Genomic DNA, 19,837 nt, shown 5'->3' on the forward strand with positions numbered 1-19,837 from the left:
ACATTTGTGCCCAGCACATGTGGTGTGAATAATACACATTTTATTTATTTGACACCAGGGTCATACCCAGTGGTGCTCAGGGAACCCATGCAGTGCTGGAGATCACGCACAGGAATACCATGATGCCTAGTTGGTCTTGCACATGAATACTCTACATCCTTGCTTTCACTTTATTTTTAAGTGAATGAATGAGATTGGATTCTTAAACAGAAAGGTAAGGTGCCGTCTGGAAGGATTTATATTTGAGACTCTTGTTCAAGAAGAACTTGAATTTAAGATTTTATTAGTTGAGGGTTGGGTTGCACCTGGCGCTGTTCAAGGCTTATTCCTGGCTGTGTGCTCAGTGTTTATTCCTGGAGGTGCTCACTAGAGCATACATGTTGTTAAGGATTGAACTGGGGCAACTACAAGCAGGGCAAGTGACTTGACCCCATTATTATCTCTGGTCCCTGAAATGAAGAATTTTGACTTATTTCTAGGTAAGATACAGGGAAGGTATTGAAAAAATTTTACTGTAGACTTGAACACTTTCTCCCTTTATTAGGTCATAGCTTACAGTGCACTATCAACTAATTCATCTTACTAATTCTGTGATTTCTTGTAAAAAGCTCAGTTAATAATGTACTGCATGTTGTAAGCATTCATTGGCCCAATGTAAATATTTAAAATGTGGTTTAAGGACTTGCTTTGGCATGCTTTCAATTGAAAATTTTACTGGGACTCTCAAGAAAAGAATCAGAAGAATGGGCGCTGATTGAAGTACTCCTTACAGGCACAGTAGTCCCTGTGTTATAACTACTGCAGAACCCTGTGTGGGCTGTGACACATTTTTACTCTGACAGTTTGAGCTGGGACTTAGGATTTTTTGTTATAAAGGGTTAAAAAAAACACCAGAGCATTTTCTCATTCTGAAATTTAGAAATAAGAATTTGAGACAAATTAGATTTTTTTCTAATAGAATGTTCAGAGACTAAAGCCCTCAAGGAGAGTAAGAAAACCAATTAACTTTAATTTAAATAATCATGTCTTAAGTAGCAAATGAACCAAGTTCTATTGTTAAAGAACAACTGCATTAAATCCCTGAGAAGTTAACTAACGTCAAAATGGCATTAATGTAGTGGTTTCATGTTTTATTGATGTAATAAGTTTCTACTTATTCGTTGTAACTTCTATTTGTCAACTGAGCATTGTTACTGAGAGCTGAGAAGGGGAAAGATTGAAAGAACAAGGAGAGGAAAATTGTGTGAAATTCCCATTTGAATTCCTATTATTAGTAACTTAAAAAAAACAATAAACCAAAAAGCTATGATTTTTATTCCTGAGAAAAAAATACTAAGTAAATGTAAGAAAAGTTTATTCTTATTCTGTTATACTTGCTATTTAAAAATATTGTGTCTACCTTTTTCCCTCTGGAAAGAAAGATGGCAGCCGCTTCAGAGCTTTGTGGAAAGCCAGGTATGAGCCGGTCGTGATGGGGCAACTGAAACCTCATGGGAAGGGGGGGGGGGGGTTCCCGGCTCGTCCTTCACGCCCTACCGAGGTCAGGAGTTGCCCCCCACAAGCGGCTCTCCGGCACGGCCATGGCCCCAGAGAACAGAAACCAATCTCATAATTATCTGACTCTCAGCAGAAATACTTCCAGGCTTAATAAGTAAAATATCAGAAATCCAAAAACACGAGGCCACTATTGTGGCCGCACGACATCATTTGATTCTTGTAACCAGCTGTAGAAAACAAATTATTTCACAATGCCTTTTCAGCATGTCTGATTTGGGGGTGTAAACTTTAAATAATAATGGTGCATCTTTTGTCGAAACAATGAATCTAATCAAAGTAGATAGAGTGTTAACTAGAATTCTTATGCCTCACAGGCATTGGGAGAGTTGGGGGAGGGGGTTATTGGGGTTCTTGGTGGTGAAAAATAAGTATTGGTCAAGGGAAATGTGTTTGATAATTGCACGACCGAGACTTAAGCCTGAAAGCTTTGTAACTTTTCCCACAGTGATTCAATAAATAAATAAATTTTAAAAAATTAAAAAAATAAAAATATTGTGCCCATCATTATTATTTTTTTTTTTAACTTTTAAATTTTTCTTTAGTTTTTGAACAACACCTGGCAGTGTTCAGGGCTTACTTCTGGTGCTGCACTCAGGGATCACTCCTGGCAGGGCTCTGGGACCATGTTGGGTGCCGGAGATTGACCCTGGGTCAGCTGTATGCAAGGCAAGTGCCCTACCTGCTGTCCTGTCCAACCCTTGTATCTATGATTATTGAAATCATTATAAATGACTCAGTTTCAATCAGTGTCTATATTATAGTGGTCATTACCAATTTATGGGATTTTTTTCTTTTTCTATTTTTGTGTTTTGGGTCAGACCCTTCTGTGCTCAGGACTTTCTCCTGGCTCTGCTCTCGGGCATCACTTCCAGCAGAGCTCAGAGGACCATATGGTGTGCTGGGGATGGAACCTGGTTGGCTGTGTGGAACGCAAGCGCCTTATTCACGGAACTATCTCTCTTATGTCATTTTATGTTTTGTAGTCAGAAGATCAAACTTAGGGCCTTGTGCATGCAAGGCCATCATTTGACTGCTGAACTATGTCCCGCCCTCTGCCATCAATAATGTATAATTAGTATATATATATATGGATGGAACAATAGCACAGTGGGTAGGGCATTTGCCTTGCACTCAGCCAACCCAGGTTCAATTCCTCCGTTCCTCTCGGAGAGCCCGGCAAGCTCCCCGTAGCAAATTTGATACGCCAAAAACAGTAACAATAAGTCTCACAATGGAGACATTACTGGGCGAGCAAATTGATGAACAACAGGATGACAGTGCTACAGTATATATATATATATATATATATATATATATTTAGTATAAATTATATACTATGTGAAATCTTGTGTGGATCAGTGCCTGTCAGTATTTTTAATGAATATGCAAATGAATTTAGCACACAGATTTTTTTGATTTTGTGTTTTTCTCTTTAACATGGGGTTACTGTAATAAAACCTTGATTTTGCAGCAGCGTTCAGGAGTTACAGGGACCTATGGGGCCACTGGAGATAGAACCAACAGTCCCTGAGGAACATGTGGTGCCAGGGATCAAATTCAGGGTTTTACTCACACTAGGCTCACCCATGTAAGCTGTCCCTCCAGCTCTGCCACACAGATAGTTTTGTTTGTTTTGCTTTAGGGTCCCCAGAAAAGTGTGGGGGTTTCTTGGCTCTTGGGTCTTAGAGTCATCCTCAGTGGTTCTTCGATATCTGTGCTTGCACTCCAGCTCCTTGAATGATCCCCCTCACAGATGATTCGAAGATGGTTCATGGAAACTTAAATGGCCTTTTGTGGGCTGGAGATGTGGCTCAGCGGTAAACTACATGTATACATACATTAGGCCTGGCTCAATCCCCTGCACTACAAACCAAAAAAAGGTGTGTGGGGGGAAAGAAATTAATCAAAAAGCTATGCTCAGGGCTAGAGCAATAATGCAGTGGGTAGGTTATGTGTCTTGCACGTGAAAAACCCGGATTTGACCCCCAGCATCCCATATGGTGCCCTAGCACCGCCAGGAATGATCCCTGAGCACAGAGCTGGGAGTAATCCTGAGCAATGGCAGAGTGGCCCTAAAACGACAATTTTTTAAAAAAAATGCTACGCTCAAAGTCTTAAACTCATCTGCTTTCTTCGTTTCTTTGTCCTTTTCTGCCTGCCTGACCTTAGGAAAGTATGTTAACCATACTGAGATTGCCTTCCCTCTCGATGATGTGGGGGTGCTAGTTTGGTCTCTACGAGCATGCTAGGACATGAGCAGAGGGAAAAGCATGTGGCTGAGGCCGCCACACAGTGGAAGCTGAAATATTCATCTTAGTCCCATTTTTCAGAAGAGAAATGCCACTTACTGCACTGCCTTAGGAGCTGGTTTTGTACAGCAATGTCAGAATTTGTTCTTTCGTATATTGGCTGTTCTTTACTGTGGAGGAGATCTGTTTTGTTTTCTTGTATTTTAGAAGCCTGAAGAAACCACTGTCAAATTTATCAAAATGGAAAATAGCTTTAGTTGACAGAAAGGGGTTACTGTAATAAAAACCTTGATTTTCTATCGACACCCATTTTCTTTTTTTTAATCCCCCCTTTCCAAAACTTAGCTACTACCTTTGCTGGTGAAAAGATTTATTTGCGGGCTGAAGCGATAGCACAGCGGGTAGGGCATTTGCCTTGCACGCAGCCGACCCTGGTTCGATTCTCAGCATCCCAGATGGTCCCCTGAGCACCGCCAGGCGTAATTCTTGAGTGCATGAGCCAGGAATAACCCCTGAGCATCGCCGGGTGTGACCCAAAAAGCAAAAAAAAAAAAAAAAAAAAGAGATTTATTTGCTTAGTTCAAATATGTGGAAATCAGAAATTTTGTTTTTTCCTATGAAAGTCTTGGTGAAACATGGCTAGTAAAATTCAGTACATTTTCCTATTTACTTATTTAATTAGCCTTGGGGGCCATACTCAGTGGTGCTCAGGGGTTACTCCCAGTTTGTACTTGGGAATTGTTCATGGCAGTGCTCAGGGGAACAGAAGTATGTGGTGCTGAAATCAAATCTGGGCCTCTCTCATGCAAAATAGGCACTCAGTCCACTGAGCTGTCTTTACAGCCCACATTTTTATTATTGCCTGCTCAGCACTAATACTATTTTACAGCAAGAGGAAAATAATTTTGCAGAACATTCCTCCACCCGCACTTGGAAAGTACATAATATCATGTTTGTGTTGAAACTTTTTCTTCCCAAATGTCAAAACCCCATATGAAAGAGAATTAAAATCCCGTTATTTTAATTTACATCTGGCCACACGATAAGTAAAGGTATCATTGAAATTCTAATTAAATGGGATGATTGACTAAGGTAGGACATCAAAGAAGAGAAGTGAATATGATAAGTCGAAGACTTATTAATTAGTCTGCGTGGAAGAAATTCCAGGGATGTCAAGCTGAGCCTGCTGCAAGGAGAAAAAAAGCAGGCAAGAAAACGTCCGTTTCTTTGAAGTTCGGAACTGAGATAGTGATGGAGGTAATTGTGTCTGACTGGCTCCAGTAATGAAGAGCTGTAAATCAGACCTCAGAATCGAAGGAAAGATTCAAGTAATGCATGTGTCTGCCCCCACTCCCCCCCACCCCCGCTGCGAAGAAACAGAATACAGAGTACACTAATTGACCCAGCCTATTTCCCAGTAGTTCTCTGTTATTATTTATTAATATTTAATTTCTGAATTATTTACGTCCTGGGAAATGATTCTTGACAGCCTGTTAGGCGTGCCAGAGTTAATGGAGGATGAAAGGACTGGTACCAGAATTAGCAGGGATGTAGTCACAGGCTACTGGATTTAATGATTTTGGAAAGAAAAATTGATTTCACACAGCGTGTCACTTTATACTACTTTAGGGATACATCAGCTATTTGATTAATTGAGGAACAACCAATTCAAAGAATATTTGAAGTGTAAATGAGCCACACAACTCAGCTGTTTATTTTTCTCCCTTTCTGGGGGATCTAGATTTTTCTTGAAGCTGATGATAAAGAGCTGATGAAGACACACTTGCACGCTTTGATTGCACACCTGTTTGATTCCTGGAAAACTCGGAAGGGAGGAAAACCCTGAAAGATGAGAGAAGATATTTTAAGAGTTTAGAGTTTGCCTTCTAAATTATTTATGTGGTTTATCAAATTTCAGTGTGTGGTACAGCAGTGCTTGCAACCTAAATCCTGTAAGAATGAAGCTCAGTGGAACTGGAGTGATGGTACAGTGGGCAGGGTGCTTGCCTTGCATGCAGCCAACCTGGGTTCGATTGCAGGCATCCTATGTGGTCCCCCTGAGCACTGCCAAGAGTGATCCCTGAGCAGAGACCCTGTAGTAAGCTCTGGGCACTGCTGGGTATGGCTCCAAACAGCAACCAACCAAAGAATTTCTCTTTTTTATTGCCTATGGATATAGTCAGAAAGGGGTGCTTGTCAATAAATACAAAGAATAGAAGACAATTGTGTTAAAAAACTGACCATAATAAGGAAATGGATTAATCTTTGAGGAGAATAGTGAGGCGGAAATACCATCACCGTTCACCTTTAAAATTTTTTTCCCATTCTGGGAAAATGGCCCTCACGTACCTGCTTGGCTATTTCCACTCTGGAGAAGCCTCTTGAGAATGTATCTTTATCTACCTTTCTCCTTCCCTATTTATTTCCCAAATAAACTTGTTTACTTAAAACAGTTTAACAGTTGATAGCACAACTGGTAAGGCATTTGCCTTGCATGCTGCCGACCCGGATTCTTCAGTTCCTCTCGGAGAGCCCTGCAAGCTACCGAGAGTATCCTACCCGCCCAGCAGAACCTGGCAAGCTCCCCATGGCATATTTGATATGCCAAAAACAGTAACAATGGAGATGTTAACTGGTACCCACTCAAGAAAATCGATGAACAACAGGACGACAGTGCTACAGTGCTACTTAAAACAATCTCTGTGTTCATGGTTTCTTGTTCTGCCCAACCTCATTCCCGTCAGTTGCCCTCTTTGTTTACTCCTCTTTTGATCCCTTGTCTTTTCAACTGCTTTCCTTAAGTCAGCTCTTCTCCCTCTGCTTTAATCTGCACCAGGGCCGCTTCTCAAAAAACCACTGGGGGCTCCCCCTTTACTGCTGGTTTAGATCAGTGTGTCCAGAAATGGTATTGAAATTCTGCTTTCCTAATAAACTCCCAAGTAGAGCTTGGGCTGCTGGTTACCAACCACTTTTCTTTTTTCTTTTTCTTTTTTTTTTTTTTGGTGCTGATGGTGCTCAGGACTCACTCTTAACTGTGCTCTGGAATCACTCCTGGCAGCCTTGGGAAACCACACGGGATGCGATGCGGGGAGTAGGTTGCAAGCATTCTACTTGCTATGCTGTCGCTCTGGCCAGCACTTTTGAGCTGCAAAGCGCTACAAAATTCCAATAAACTCATTTCCTTGAAAACAATGTTTTAAATCTTATAATTCTCTTATTTAGATATCCCAGTGACTTCTGATACCTAAAATAACACGCGATTCTTTTGCCTGGCATTCAGGATCTTCCTGTCTAATCATAACCAGCCTTGTTGGGCATATCCTACACACCCCAGTTCTGTGTTTTTGTTTAGGCTGTTCTTGAATCGCCTCTCTTTGGAAATTTTTCTAGTGCCACAAGGCTTATTTCAGATAATCACATTCCCAAATCAAATGTGAGTCTTTCATCTTTCTGCCTAATATATTAGTTGTCTCTTTGTTAGAGTTACCTGTTTTGCAGTACTTTTGCTTAATATTGTGGTGATAGTGTCCATATGTTTTCCTTATTAGAGAATAAATCCTTGAGGTAGAAAGGTTGATAGTCACTTTCTGTATTTTATTTTATTTTGTTTTTGTTTTTGTGTCTCACCCCATGATGCTCAGGGCTTCCTCCTGGGTCTGTCCTGAGAGATTATTCCTGGTGGAGCTTGGGGTAGCTGGGGATCGAGCCCAGGTTGGCTGCATGCAAGGCAAGTGTCTCACCCACTGTATTATCCCTCTGACCCCCATTTTAACCTCTTAAAGTCATCTCTTTGGAAAGAAACACGGCATGAATGTATAAATAAAATAGATTTTTAACTTATCGTTGAAACTTGCATGTCCAGCATATAGAAGATTATAATGAATGATTGTGTTTTGGCTGTTCGATATTTAAGAATGGCCTAACCATGAATGAAATACTTTCGAATTTACGTGTGTGTCATCGATTGCCTTTGAAAGCACAGTTTCACATGCCTGTACCACTTGAAACAGTGTAGTCAGAAGGCTGTCCGTAAAGATGCAGAACTTCATTAATGGCCCAATCCCTGCACATCCTACCTATAAGGTTATTTTATTAGATTTTGAGTTATTTTGTTCAAGTAGTATCCAATTTATTCAGATTATGAGCCCAGGTGACACTGTTTAAAATGAAGAGACACATTTTTGCTCTATAACAGTTCTAAAAAACTCACTTTTTAAAATTATCCTATTTACTTTTATTTATTTATTTTTTATTTAATTTTTAATAGTGAAACACCATGAGGTACAGTTGTAGACTTACAAATTTTTGTGCTTGGGTTTCAATTATACAATGATCAAGTACCCATACCTCCACGGGTCCCAGTATCCCTCCCACCCCCCATCCCACCATCCCACCCTGCCTCTGTGGCAGGGCATTCCCTTTTGTTCTCTCTCTCCTTTTGGGTATTGTGGTTTGCAAAAGGGACAATGAGTGACAATCATGTTTGGTCTATAGTCTACTTTCAGCATGCTTCTCCCATCCTGGGAGGATCCTCCAAACACCCTTTATTTGGTGCTCCCTTCTCTATCTGAGCTCCCTTTTCCCCTAGCATGTGTGGCTGGCCTCCAAGCCATTGAGCAAACCTCCTGGTACTAATCTTGGCCACTCTTGGGTGTTAGTCTCCTATTTTGTTACTTTATGTTCCCCAGATGAAAGCAATCTTTCTATGTCTATCCCTCTCTTTCTGACTCATTTTGCTTAACATGATACTTTCTATGTAGTACCCTTGTATGTAAATTTCACAACTTTGTCTTTTCTAACAGCTACATAGTACTCCATTGTGTAAATGTAAAAGTTTCTTTAACCAGTCATCTGTTCTAGGGCACTCAGGTTTTTTCCAGATTCTGGCTATTGTAAAGAGTGCTGCAATGACCAAACAAGTGCAGATGTCACTTAAACTATACTTTTTTGCCTCTCTGGGATATATTCCCAGGAGAGGTATTGCTGGGTCAAATGGGAGCTCATAAAAAACTCACTTTTAAAGAAAAAGTAGTCAAAAGAAGATTCAACAGCTGTAGCTGATAAGATGAGGCAAATAAATTCTTTTAGTGGGAGGTTCATAACTGATAAAATAGGAATAAGGAATGATTTTTAAAAACAAAACAATGTGCTTCTGGTGTAGGAAAAGACCATTTGAACAGAAAAGAGAGTTCAGAAATAGGTCTTGAGTGTTTAAGAATTTGATACATGAGAATTAGATTTTTTTTCAGCAAAAATGGTAAAGGTTGCCTTGATTGGTATATGGTATTAGGAAAACTGGATTATTACTTGGAGAAAAAGATGTGCTTTTGTTCTCAGTATACTCTTACTCTAGGTGGGTTAAAAAATACTACATGTGGGCCCAGCATGGTAGCAGCACAATGGTTAGAGTTCTTGACTTGCACGTGGCCAACGGGGTTCAATTCTCAGATATCCCAAGGAGTGATTTCTGAGCATAGAACCACGAGTAAGCTCTGAGCACAGCCAGGTGTGGCTCAAAAACAGAAAACAAAAACAAAACCTAAGTGAGAAAGGTAAAAATATAGAAGCAGAGAAATAATGTGAATAATTTTTTGACATTTATTGAACTGAAAAAAAAATAGATTTTAAGTGGAAAGTGCAATTTTGTTTTGTTTTGGGGCCATACCCTGCAGTATCTGGGATTTGGGCACTACTCTTGGCTCTGTGCTCAGGGCTTGGTCTCAGCAGTGCGTAGGGGACTATGTCAGGGATTGAACTCAGGCTTCTTCATCAAAGCATACAGTCCAGTCCATAGAACTATCTACTTGGTCCCCAAAATTGATGATTTAGCTATACCAATATCAAAGCTCAATACCACTGTTCAATAAAGGAAACCCCAAAAGTAGAGCAAGTAGATAGAGAACAGTTAAAGCACTGAAGATCAGTAAGAAATGAATATATTAATGCTATCTACCATAAATGTGAGAAATATGTCATTTAAAATATAGTAATCAGATTTAAAAGTAAAAATGAAACTGAAATTGTTTTTGATAATACATTTTACACAATTTACCTAACATGAAATACAATTCAAGATGTAATCCCAAAAGAAAATATTAATGAGGTAAAAGCAAAATGTAGAATTTTTCATATTAGATATTTGGCATCTGGTGTGAGTTCTGCACTTACAGAATGTATCAATTTAGATAATAAAGTTTCATTGGAAATACAGGATCTATATTTCATAAAATGGAGACTCACGTGCCCATTATTCCAAACACACTTAAAAATTTTCCAATAAATATATTAAATTCCAAAAACTATTTTCCTTAAAGAGTTATGCACATGTTGACAGAATTGATTCATCATTTTTAGAAGAATGGATTTGATTTTGAAGCAAAAGCATATCAGTTTCAAAACTTCATTAATCAGTACCTTCTGGCTTGGTGAGTGGCGGAGCTTTGGGGAGACTGAGGTGCCCGGGGCTGGTGTGGAAGCTCTCTGTCCTTGACCCAGCCCGTGCTCCGTGCTCCCCTTCCATGATTGTTCTGAGGCGCACACGCGGTACTTGGGGTCCAGGGCCGCTCCAGTAATGACATTTGGGAGTCGTGTGGCATGAACTAAGGCCTCACACAATGTTAGGTATGTGTGTACCACTTGTGCCATCTCCCAGAGCCTACTGGAATCTAAAGCACTTTATTAAGTCATTGTCATTTACAAAGTTATTCGTTGTAGGATTTCAGGAATACAGTGTTCTACCACCAGACTTACCACCAGTGTCCATGTCCTTCCACCAATGGCAATGTAATTTTTAAAAATTCTTAGCAAGTGGGGCTGGAGCAATAGCATAGCAGGTAGGGCATTTGCCTTTCATGCAGCTGACCCAGGTTCGATTCCTCCGCTCCTCTCGGAGAGCCCAGCAAGCTACCAGAGAGTATCTCACCCACGCAGCAAAGCCTGGCAAGCTACCCATGATGTATTCGATATGCCAAAAACAGTAACAACAAGTCTCACAATTTGTTGTGAGATGTTACTGATGCCCGCTGGAGCAAATCGATGAACAACGAGAGGACAGTGCTACAGTGCTTAGCAAGTGCACAGAACGCTCGCTTTATGATGAGGTTGCTGGACTGCCGAGTTCTGCTGGCCTTCACAGCTGCCTTGGTCACTCTGTGGGCAGCAGACGTCTTTCATTTGTGAGTCCAACAGCCGCTACCTGTAGCATGTCCCATAAAGCAAAGTGGCCTAGAAGTGTCTCTACAAACATAGCTTTGTTGAGGAGTGTGTGCGTGATGGTGGCATTGCCAGGCTAAAGGACCGTGGTCTTTTCTCTGAGCTCGGCAAATTGCAGCCATCTGGTCTGTATGACAGTGCAGCAGGGGGGCGCAGTGGGGTGCAGTGGGTGTGCAGTTGGTTTCAGGCAGTCACTTTTGCCGGAAGCTGCCAGCCTCCCTGGGGAGGGGGAGGGCTTCTTCTAAGCTTCCCTCTCCTCCCTTCTGCTTCTCTCCCCCCCTTCACACTTCTTCCCTTCCCCTCCTCCCCTCCTGTTTCTTTGCTTCCCCCTCCCCTCCTTTCTAGTCCTTGCCCTTTCCCTCCCCTCTCCTTCCTCCTCGTCCCCTTTCCTCCTCTTCCCCTTCCCTCCTTCCTCCCCTCTTCCTTCCCTTTCCCTCTCTTCTCATCTCCTTACCTCCCCCTTCCGTCCCTCCTTTCCTTTCCCTTCCTTTACACTGCCTGTACCTAGTTTCTATATTGACCAGGGGGTCCCACGCTCTTATGGTGCTTGCCCACTTAGTTGTGTTCCAGGATGAGGTTGGGGGTAGTTGGGGGTGTCATATAAAATGGCGGTGCTATTACATCACACTCGGCCTGAGGGGCATTGGTGAGGACTGAACTTGTCACTTTATTTACGAGAGGCAGGCACAGGACCTTTCAGGTGTGGTGGCTAATGTTCTTTCTGTCTTCAGCCACATACCTGTGGTTATCTCTGTAGACACTTTCTTCAGCCCATATCACAAGCAGGGCCTCACACAGATCTCATGACGCAGCTACATGGCTTGATCCACATAGGAGGACAGAGTTAGTGACTCAAGTAGGGTCATGCCAGTGCCAGGCCCTTCCTTCCTCTCCACCTTGTAGGCCTTGAGCCAGGCAGAGTGGGCGCGGGGCTCCATGATGTCCCATGCCAGTCTGAGATGGGCATGAAGGTCTTGGTAGCTGTCTTGCAGCTGATCTTCTTGAATTAGGTACCGACATCCTTGGTGACTTCCCAGAAGCACCTGCCTCTGGAGGGGCCTCAGCTGAGTCCATCTTCAGTGATGCCACAACCAACTCTTTCATGCCTGTTCCTGGAATCACTTGCTTCAAACTTGCTCATGCTCCCACCACCAAGAGCGTTTGTCCTTGGCCTAGGACTTGCTGATGGGCACGGTTTTCACTTTTGTCATAGTGTCTCTGCACTTCTGGGCTGAATGGGACTGCCACAACCAAGGGGAGTGACTCCTGGGCTCCTAAACACTGCTTAGGACCCCTGGCCCCCAATTAAAACAGGGGGCAGGGCTGGGGAGAGAGTAGAGCAGTTCTGTGCTTGTCTTGCTTGTGGACACCTGGGTTTGGTCCCAGCTCCATGTGTGGTCCCCTGGGCCCTCACGGGATGATGAGAGTAAGCTGGGAGCACAACTGGGTCTGTCCCACACCCCAAGGAGAAGGGTCTGGGGGCACTGGCAGAGATCACTGAAACCATTGTCTTCTTTTTTCCCAGCAACTTTATACGATGGAAATGATTCAAAGCAATCGTACATTTAGACCAAATGTCCCTTGTTTTGCTTTTGCCTGCTGGGGAGTAATTCAGAAACGGGTGCCTGAGGCTGGCATTCTCACACTGGCCACACCGCAAGCCCCTGTCTTTGTTTTTTCATAGGCCACACATCTCGGTGCGCCTCTGCTACTTCGGAGCACTAGCTAGCTGGGGCTGTTGGCACTCAGGCCTGTTGCTACTTGAGGGGCGGGGGATGCAGGGGTGAGGAGGGGAAGGCCTGGTACTCTGTGTTTGAGGAAACTGCTTTGAACTGTCTGTTCAAAACAGCAACCATGTTTTTTTGGACCATACAGTCATTTTAGAGGTCAGTCCACGACCATTCTTGTTAAACACCAGACTGGAGAGACGGTCAAGGGTTGAAGGTGCTTATCTGCATGCAGCCAGCCCCAGTTGAAATCCATGGCACCGTGCACGGTCCTAAGTACCATCAAGGCTAATCTCTGAACACAGAGCCAGGGGGAGCCCCTGAAAACCCTTGGGTGTTGCCCAACACACACTCACCCCCACCCCCGAAGAACAAACAACAATAGGCGTCATATCAAGTGTGACTAACTCAGAGCACGTCCAAACTCTTTTCTCTCATTGAGGGAATTTCAATGTCTAAGTGTTTTCTAATAGACACATTAAATAGCAAGTTTAATTTCTGGACAAAAAGTTTTTCTTGTGTTAGTTATTATACAGCTACATGTGTTAATTATTGAAACATAAGTATCTTCAGGGAAGGTACACTTGGGACTTAGTATGAAGTACAATAAAATGATGAAAAATATTTATTCCATTTGTTTTCCATAAAAATCAAAAAAGGGAATTAACTGTGCTTAAATTGTTATGGATCCTTAGGAATATGAAAATGGGAATTTTGTCAAGGATCTCTGGGACCTTAGTTAATTTTATTTTTTAAAACTTTGGGCCACACCTGATAATGCTCAGGACTTACTCCTGACAAACTTGGGGGATCATATGGGATGCCAGGGATTGAACCTGATCTGCTGTGTGCAAGGCAAGAACCTCCTTACCCATTGTACTATCTTTCAGGCCCCCTCAGACCTTAGTTAACTTTCACCTTTTCTTCCTTTTTTCATCCTTTCCTTCTTCCTTCCCCCAAATGTATTTCTTTCTCTTCTTTTCTTTTTTAATTGAATCATTGTGAATTACAAAGTTACAAAGATACTTATGATTGAGTTTCAGCCGTATATTATTACAACACCAGTCCCTTCACCAGTGCCCACTACCCTCCAACGTATCCCCAGTTTCCCTCTTTCAAATGTATTCCTTGATTCTCTGTACATGCAAATCTCTGGTGTGTTTTGGAACCCTTGCTGGGAATAAGGCAGACGTTGTCCCTGCCTCCTTGTAACTGTTCCCTGGCATAAGGGACAGGTGTGATATAAGTCATTGCAATTGATTTATGTGATAAGAGTATAAAAGAAGGAGAAACCCCCTAACTTTAGGGATTGTAATGTTTGAGCTGAGATCTGAGAGGAATAAAAGATGTAGACCAACAAATATTAAGCAGGGGTCGGGGTAGAGAGAGAGAGAATACAGCAGAGAGGGTGTTTGCCTTGCATGGGGCCAACCCGTGTTCGATTTCAGCATCCTGTGTGGTCCCTGGGGAACCACCAGGAGTAATTCCTGTGTGCAGAGCCAGGAGGAACCCCTGAGCATCGGCACTTGTGACCCACAAAGCGAAACAAAACAAAAAAACCCTCAAATGTTAAGCATGGAATTGGGCAGAGATACCTAAGTATTTAAAGGGCTGTATTTAAACATCCTCTTTGTTTCAATCTCAAAATATTTTTTCAATTTGCCTTAAAAATCAAATCAAATCTTTTTTGTAGAAGTAGAGCTGAAAACAGGCTTGTGTGCAGGTAGAGCAGGGAGCAGATAGAGGGGGCATGGGAAACCCTCTAAGACACAATCAGAGTAAATACCCCATCAGGGGTATTCCGGACAGGCAGTCACAGGACTAAGACAGAAGGAAGAGGGAAAGAGACACACATACACAGGCTGAGGGGTGAGATGGGCAGCACACAGAGCCCATGCCATACTCTGGAATAGTACATGAAAAGAAACCAACCCAAACCTCACAGCGGAAGCCCTGGACAGTGTGTTTACTTGCTCTGCAGTATAAATGCTCATTAGGACAATACATTCAACAGAACATTTTACCGAAGACAGGATTTCAAAAGTATTTATATATTTAAATAGCTTAGACATTTATTAGAATCCATAATGGGTTTTCTAATTATGAATAAGAAGGTAATCTATTATGGATACTCAACACCACCTATTATGTTGTTTGCTGATGTATCTACCCCCCAGTGATTTGTTTTGATCACAATTCAGTGTTTAAAAGATAAATCTTTTTAAACATTCACTATTACTAATAGCTGAATGCACGTGCTAGCCTAGATCATGAGGTTAGTGATGCTTATTTCAATATTAATAAAAGGATTTATTTTCATTGAAGCAAGAAGGGAATTAAGCCTACAACTTCAATTACCAATAATTAATCTCCCACACTGGAGCCATACAGTTGGCATTTAAACTCCCAATGCCCAATGACTAACAAAAATCTATTTTCCTCACGTTTCATTTTAATCATTTAAGGAGTGCATCTTATTTCAATTAGGCGCATGCATTTCAAGATTATAAGAAAGAACTAACACCTCTCTGGAGAAACCAGGCCATTGGAATGGGTGAGACTTTTAAGCATGACAAAAAAATTCTGGGATCTTTTCATTTCTCTTACTTTTATTTGAAGGGCTGCTCAATTGTGTGTTAAATTAGTTTACTATCCTGTCATTTCCATTCAGATGTATAATTTCCTTAAATTTGTTTTTCCTTCCTTATGCATTGAACCATTTTCAGATGACTTTTCACTGAGCTTAAAAGAGCAACTGAGCACATGATTTAAAATGAGGCAAAGTGAGTCTCACTCCAGCCCAACCCCACCACCCTGGCAGCAGGCGAAAGGATCAAAAAAACTCCTCAGATGGGGAGGCTTGACCTAGAGATGAAGGAGAGAGAATGAGCGCATCAGGATGTCCCACATTTTTCTAGACAAGTTCTGAACAACAAAAAGAAGCCAGCAGGGTTTGACCAAAGCAAAGACACAATCAGAGCCAGAGCTCTTAGAGTTAAAAAGAGATGCTGGAAATTAGATTTTGCTGGAAGCAGGCAGATATGTACTGCCTATAGAAAGTGATTCTAATAAGCCACATATTTCAAGTTTTAAAGAACTGCTCCAAATAAATGTCATAGTTCATATTAGAATAAATATGAATATTTGTTGTTAAAAATATCTAAGTGAAACTAAATGACATGAAGCTGTAATTGGAATTAGCTTCTACACTTGGTTTTCAGAAAAATAAATGTACTGTCAATTATTTAATAAGCAGAAATAACTAATGAAAATTTCTTGTTAGTACATGTCCATTCCAATCTTCACTAGGTGGTGTACGATGTTTAAACTTGTACAGAATATTGATTTTGGTATCTTACAAGATCTTTACTATAGTAGCAGATTATTGAAAAATTTAGGGTCAGTGCATTGTACTTAACATTTTAAGAAATTTGTTTCAGATATATTTTTAAATGATTCTATTAATAAGAGTTGAGACAAAAATGATTTTTTTTGGCAAAGTGAACCGTAATGAATAAGAATGTTAATAGCTATTCAGCCCAGTATTTGAACTTTCTGATTAGTCACTCATCAAGCATGTTGTCATATATATATATATATAGAGAGAGAAAGACATGTCATATATATATATATATATGTCCATAAAACATTAAAAGAATCAAAATATAAAATACAGCCAAAGATTTCTAAATTCAAGGAGAAAAGGGAAGAATATAGTGGTGATAATATTCCAAATCAACCAAACAAAACCAGATTTCCTGCTCCGGAGGTCAAGAACTCCCTGCACTAAAATATTTTAAATATAGAAACAACTCCCTTGACTCCTTCATACTAGCCCTGACATATATCTCTGATTGATGCAGATTTGTAAGAACACACGTTTCCACTCTAGGAAACAACCTTTAAATGAGAAAACTGAGTTCTTTTCACATGACAAACAGAGAAATCTATAGAAAACTATTGGTATTTTTTTGGGGGGGGGGACCAGAGGAATAGCACAGCAGTCCTTGCATGTGGCCTACTTGAGTTCAGTCCTTGGCACTGCGTGTGCTCCTCTGAGCACTGCACAAAACCAAGAATAAGCCATGAACATTGCTGGCAGAGGCCCATACCTCCTCCAATAACAAAGAAAATTTAAGCTCCTCCACTCTGGGGCTGCCCCCCATTCCAGCGTGGAGTGCAGAGCTTCTTTAGGACAAGCTGCGTCTTGGAGCTGGCCATAATCCTGTAAGTCCACAGCTTCCCCGTGCCTCACCCCTGCCCTATCTCTTTACCCCAAGCTCTTCCCTCCCTTTGAAACAGAGAACACACACGCAGTAGTGGTGGGATCCAGAGTCACTTGCAGTGATGCTTAGCCCTGCTGTATGGACCTGCTCCATCAGAGCCTATTGGGGTAAGGGTGTGAAGTACTTGGGATGAACCCAGGGTCTTGCACAGTCTACGCGTGTGTCTGCCACTTGCGTCACCTCCTATCTCCTGGCCCCTCTCTTCCTTTTGACTGGGCTGTCACTACACTGTAGCACTGTCCTCCCGTTGTTCATTGATTTGCTCGAGCAGGCACCAGTAACGTCTCCATTTTGAGACTTGTTATTACTGTTTTTGGCATATTGAATACACCATGAGGAGCTTGCCAGCCTCTGCTTCTGGCTACCGCTTGCTGGGCTCTCCAAGAGGGACAGAGAAACTGAACCGAATTCGGCCACGTGCAAAGCAAACGCCCTACCTGCTGTGCTACCGCTCCAGACCTTGACTAGGCTAAGTCACTCTATTAGGGGAAAAACCAGGGCAACAGAGGAATTAAAACTTGACATGAGGGTGCTCTTGTCCGAGGTGGACCCAACATTGACAAAGTGCTGGGCTTGGTTTTTTGTATTTTTGATTTGGGGGCCATGACCAGTGGTGCTCAGGGGTTGCTTCTAGTTCTGTGCTCAGGGGTCCATGTGGTCATGGGAATCCAAGTCTCCCTCCCCCGTCCTCCCTGACAAGCCCAGTTTACTAGCCATTCTCATCTGGCTGCCTTGGGAGTATGAGCACCCACTTGGCCAGCCTGGACCAGAGCACAACGGCCTTTCTCTGTAAGTGTGCAGCCAGCTGCTTACTGTCAGAGACTCAAGCTGCACTCTGGGTGGCCTCATCCTCCAGGTCGCTGGCCCAGAGCACAGGGCTAAGATGCATTCCCCTGAAGGCACACCAGTTTGGTCTCCTGCCAGCAGCCTGAAGGGTGCGGATTTGAGTGTTGGTGACTGAGATTTGACTACTCTTATTGCAGTGATGACATCAGAGAGGGGACGGGGAGAGGGCACACAGATCAATCCTTATTGACTTTGGGTGCCACATCACTGCACAAAGCAATCCATGCAGCTTTGGGGGGAGGCCGGTCAGGGCCACACCCACTGTGCTCAGGACTTCTGGCTCAGTGCTCAGGGATCACTATGGAATGTGCTTTTGGGACCCGGTGCAGAGCCAGGACTAGAACTGGAGTCAGTTGAATAGAGGACCAGCACCGTAGCCCCAGTAGTGTTCTCTGGCCCCATTGCCCTGTTTTAATGCAGGTTTTGCTGTTGGACCAAGATAAGAAAAGATAGAGGAGATTTATTTTGCTTGAGAATGAAGAACATCTATGAGACATTCCTTTGTTTGTTTGTGTCTGGCTTCATTTGCAAGGTCAGGCCTTCAAAAATAAAGGTTAAGTCTCTGTCAGGCTCATTATCTTTCTACTTCACACCATAGGGAGACTCCCTGACACGCCCCCCCCCCGCCCCCCCCCCCCCACACACACACTTATCCCTGCTTTTAAGACCGGCTTCTTTTCTATTCTCCGCTGATGTTTCTAGTACAGACCAGCAAGTGAGACCCAGAATGTTTATTGTGGTACCATACAAATGGGACTTTCCAAGTACAATGGGTATGACAGTCCCAAATATCCTGACTAGACCACACAGCTCTGAGGTCCACCCCCTTAGATACAGAGAGCCAAGGGGAACAGAGACAAGAGAAGCCTCAGATTTGCTGGGAAAGATTGGCCAAGCCTGTAGGTCCAGAACCAGGAGCTGCTGTATGCGCAAGATTTGCAGTTTCACAGATGTTCGCGCCTGGGAAGAGGACCTGGGGCACCCCCACCACACATGCCAGTAATGGCAAACTTCTGAAAGCAGCAACTAAAAGCATGATGTGTGATTAGTGGTAAAACACAAGCTCAAAACAGACCAGGTGCAAGCTAGGAGGATCTCTGCTGTTCTGAAGTTAGAACTAGAGGCTGTCTCGAGGTTAACGGTCACCCAGAATTTGGTGATGTGCTACTTGCAAAAGTAAAAGAGAGTTTTTTTTTCTCCCTTTTTTGGGGGGTGAGTAGTTGAGCTACACCTAACAGTGCTAAGGGGCTATTTTGGCAATGGCTGGGGGACGGTGTACTGCCCAGACTCATGAAAAGCAATCACCTTAAACCCTGTCGTTCTCTCTAGCCCCAGAGAGTCTGCTTATTGAGACCACTGCGAGTATGAACTATTATTTTTCTGCTAGAGGTGACCTCAGAATCCTCTTTATGCTCCTTGTTAACACATTACTGTTCTTGAGGTGAATACTTAGGAGTCCTGGGGGGCCGGAGTGCATGCGGCCAACTTGGGTTCGATTTCCAGCATCCCATACGATCCCCTGGGCACCACCAGGAGTTATTTCTGAGTTTCAAGCCAGGAGTAACTCCTGTGCACCGCCGAGTGTGACCCATAAAGGAGTCCAGACCTCAGCCGTGCAGTAACCAATTCTTACTACACAGAAGTCCAGAGAGTTCAAGTGACTTCAACTTACTGAAGTTGGGGCCAGGAAGCTAGTACAGGGTTCAGATGGCGAACAGTTTGATCCCCGTGGTGCAGAGGGTATGGGGCTATACCTGGTAATACTCAGGGTCCATACAATGTTTCAAAACTGATGTTCACCAGTATCCACTTTCCTTCAGCAGTATTCTTTCTCCCTTCGCTTCCCACCCACCAGACAGCTACTAGAAGAGGCACTTACCGCCCCCTGCCCAGATTTCTTTCTTTCTTTTTTTTGGGGGGGGGGGTCACACCCGGATGCACAGGGGCTACTGCTAGCTTT

This window comes from Sorex fumeus, unplaced genomic scaffold (assembly GCF_029834395.1).
Source record: "Sorex fumeus unplaced genomic scaffold, SorFum_2.1 ptg000024l, whole genome shotgun sequence".
Lineage (NCBI taxonomy): Eukaryota > Metazoa > Chordata > Mammalia > Eulipotyphla > Soricidae > Sorex > Sorex fumeus.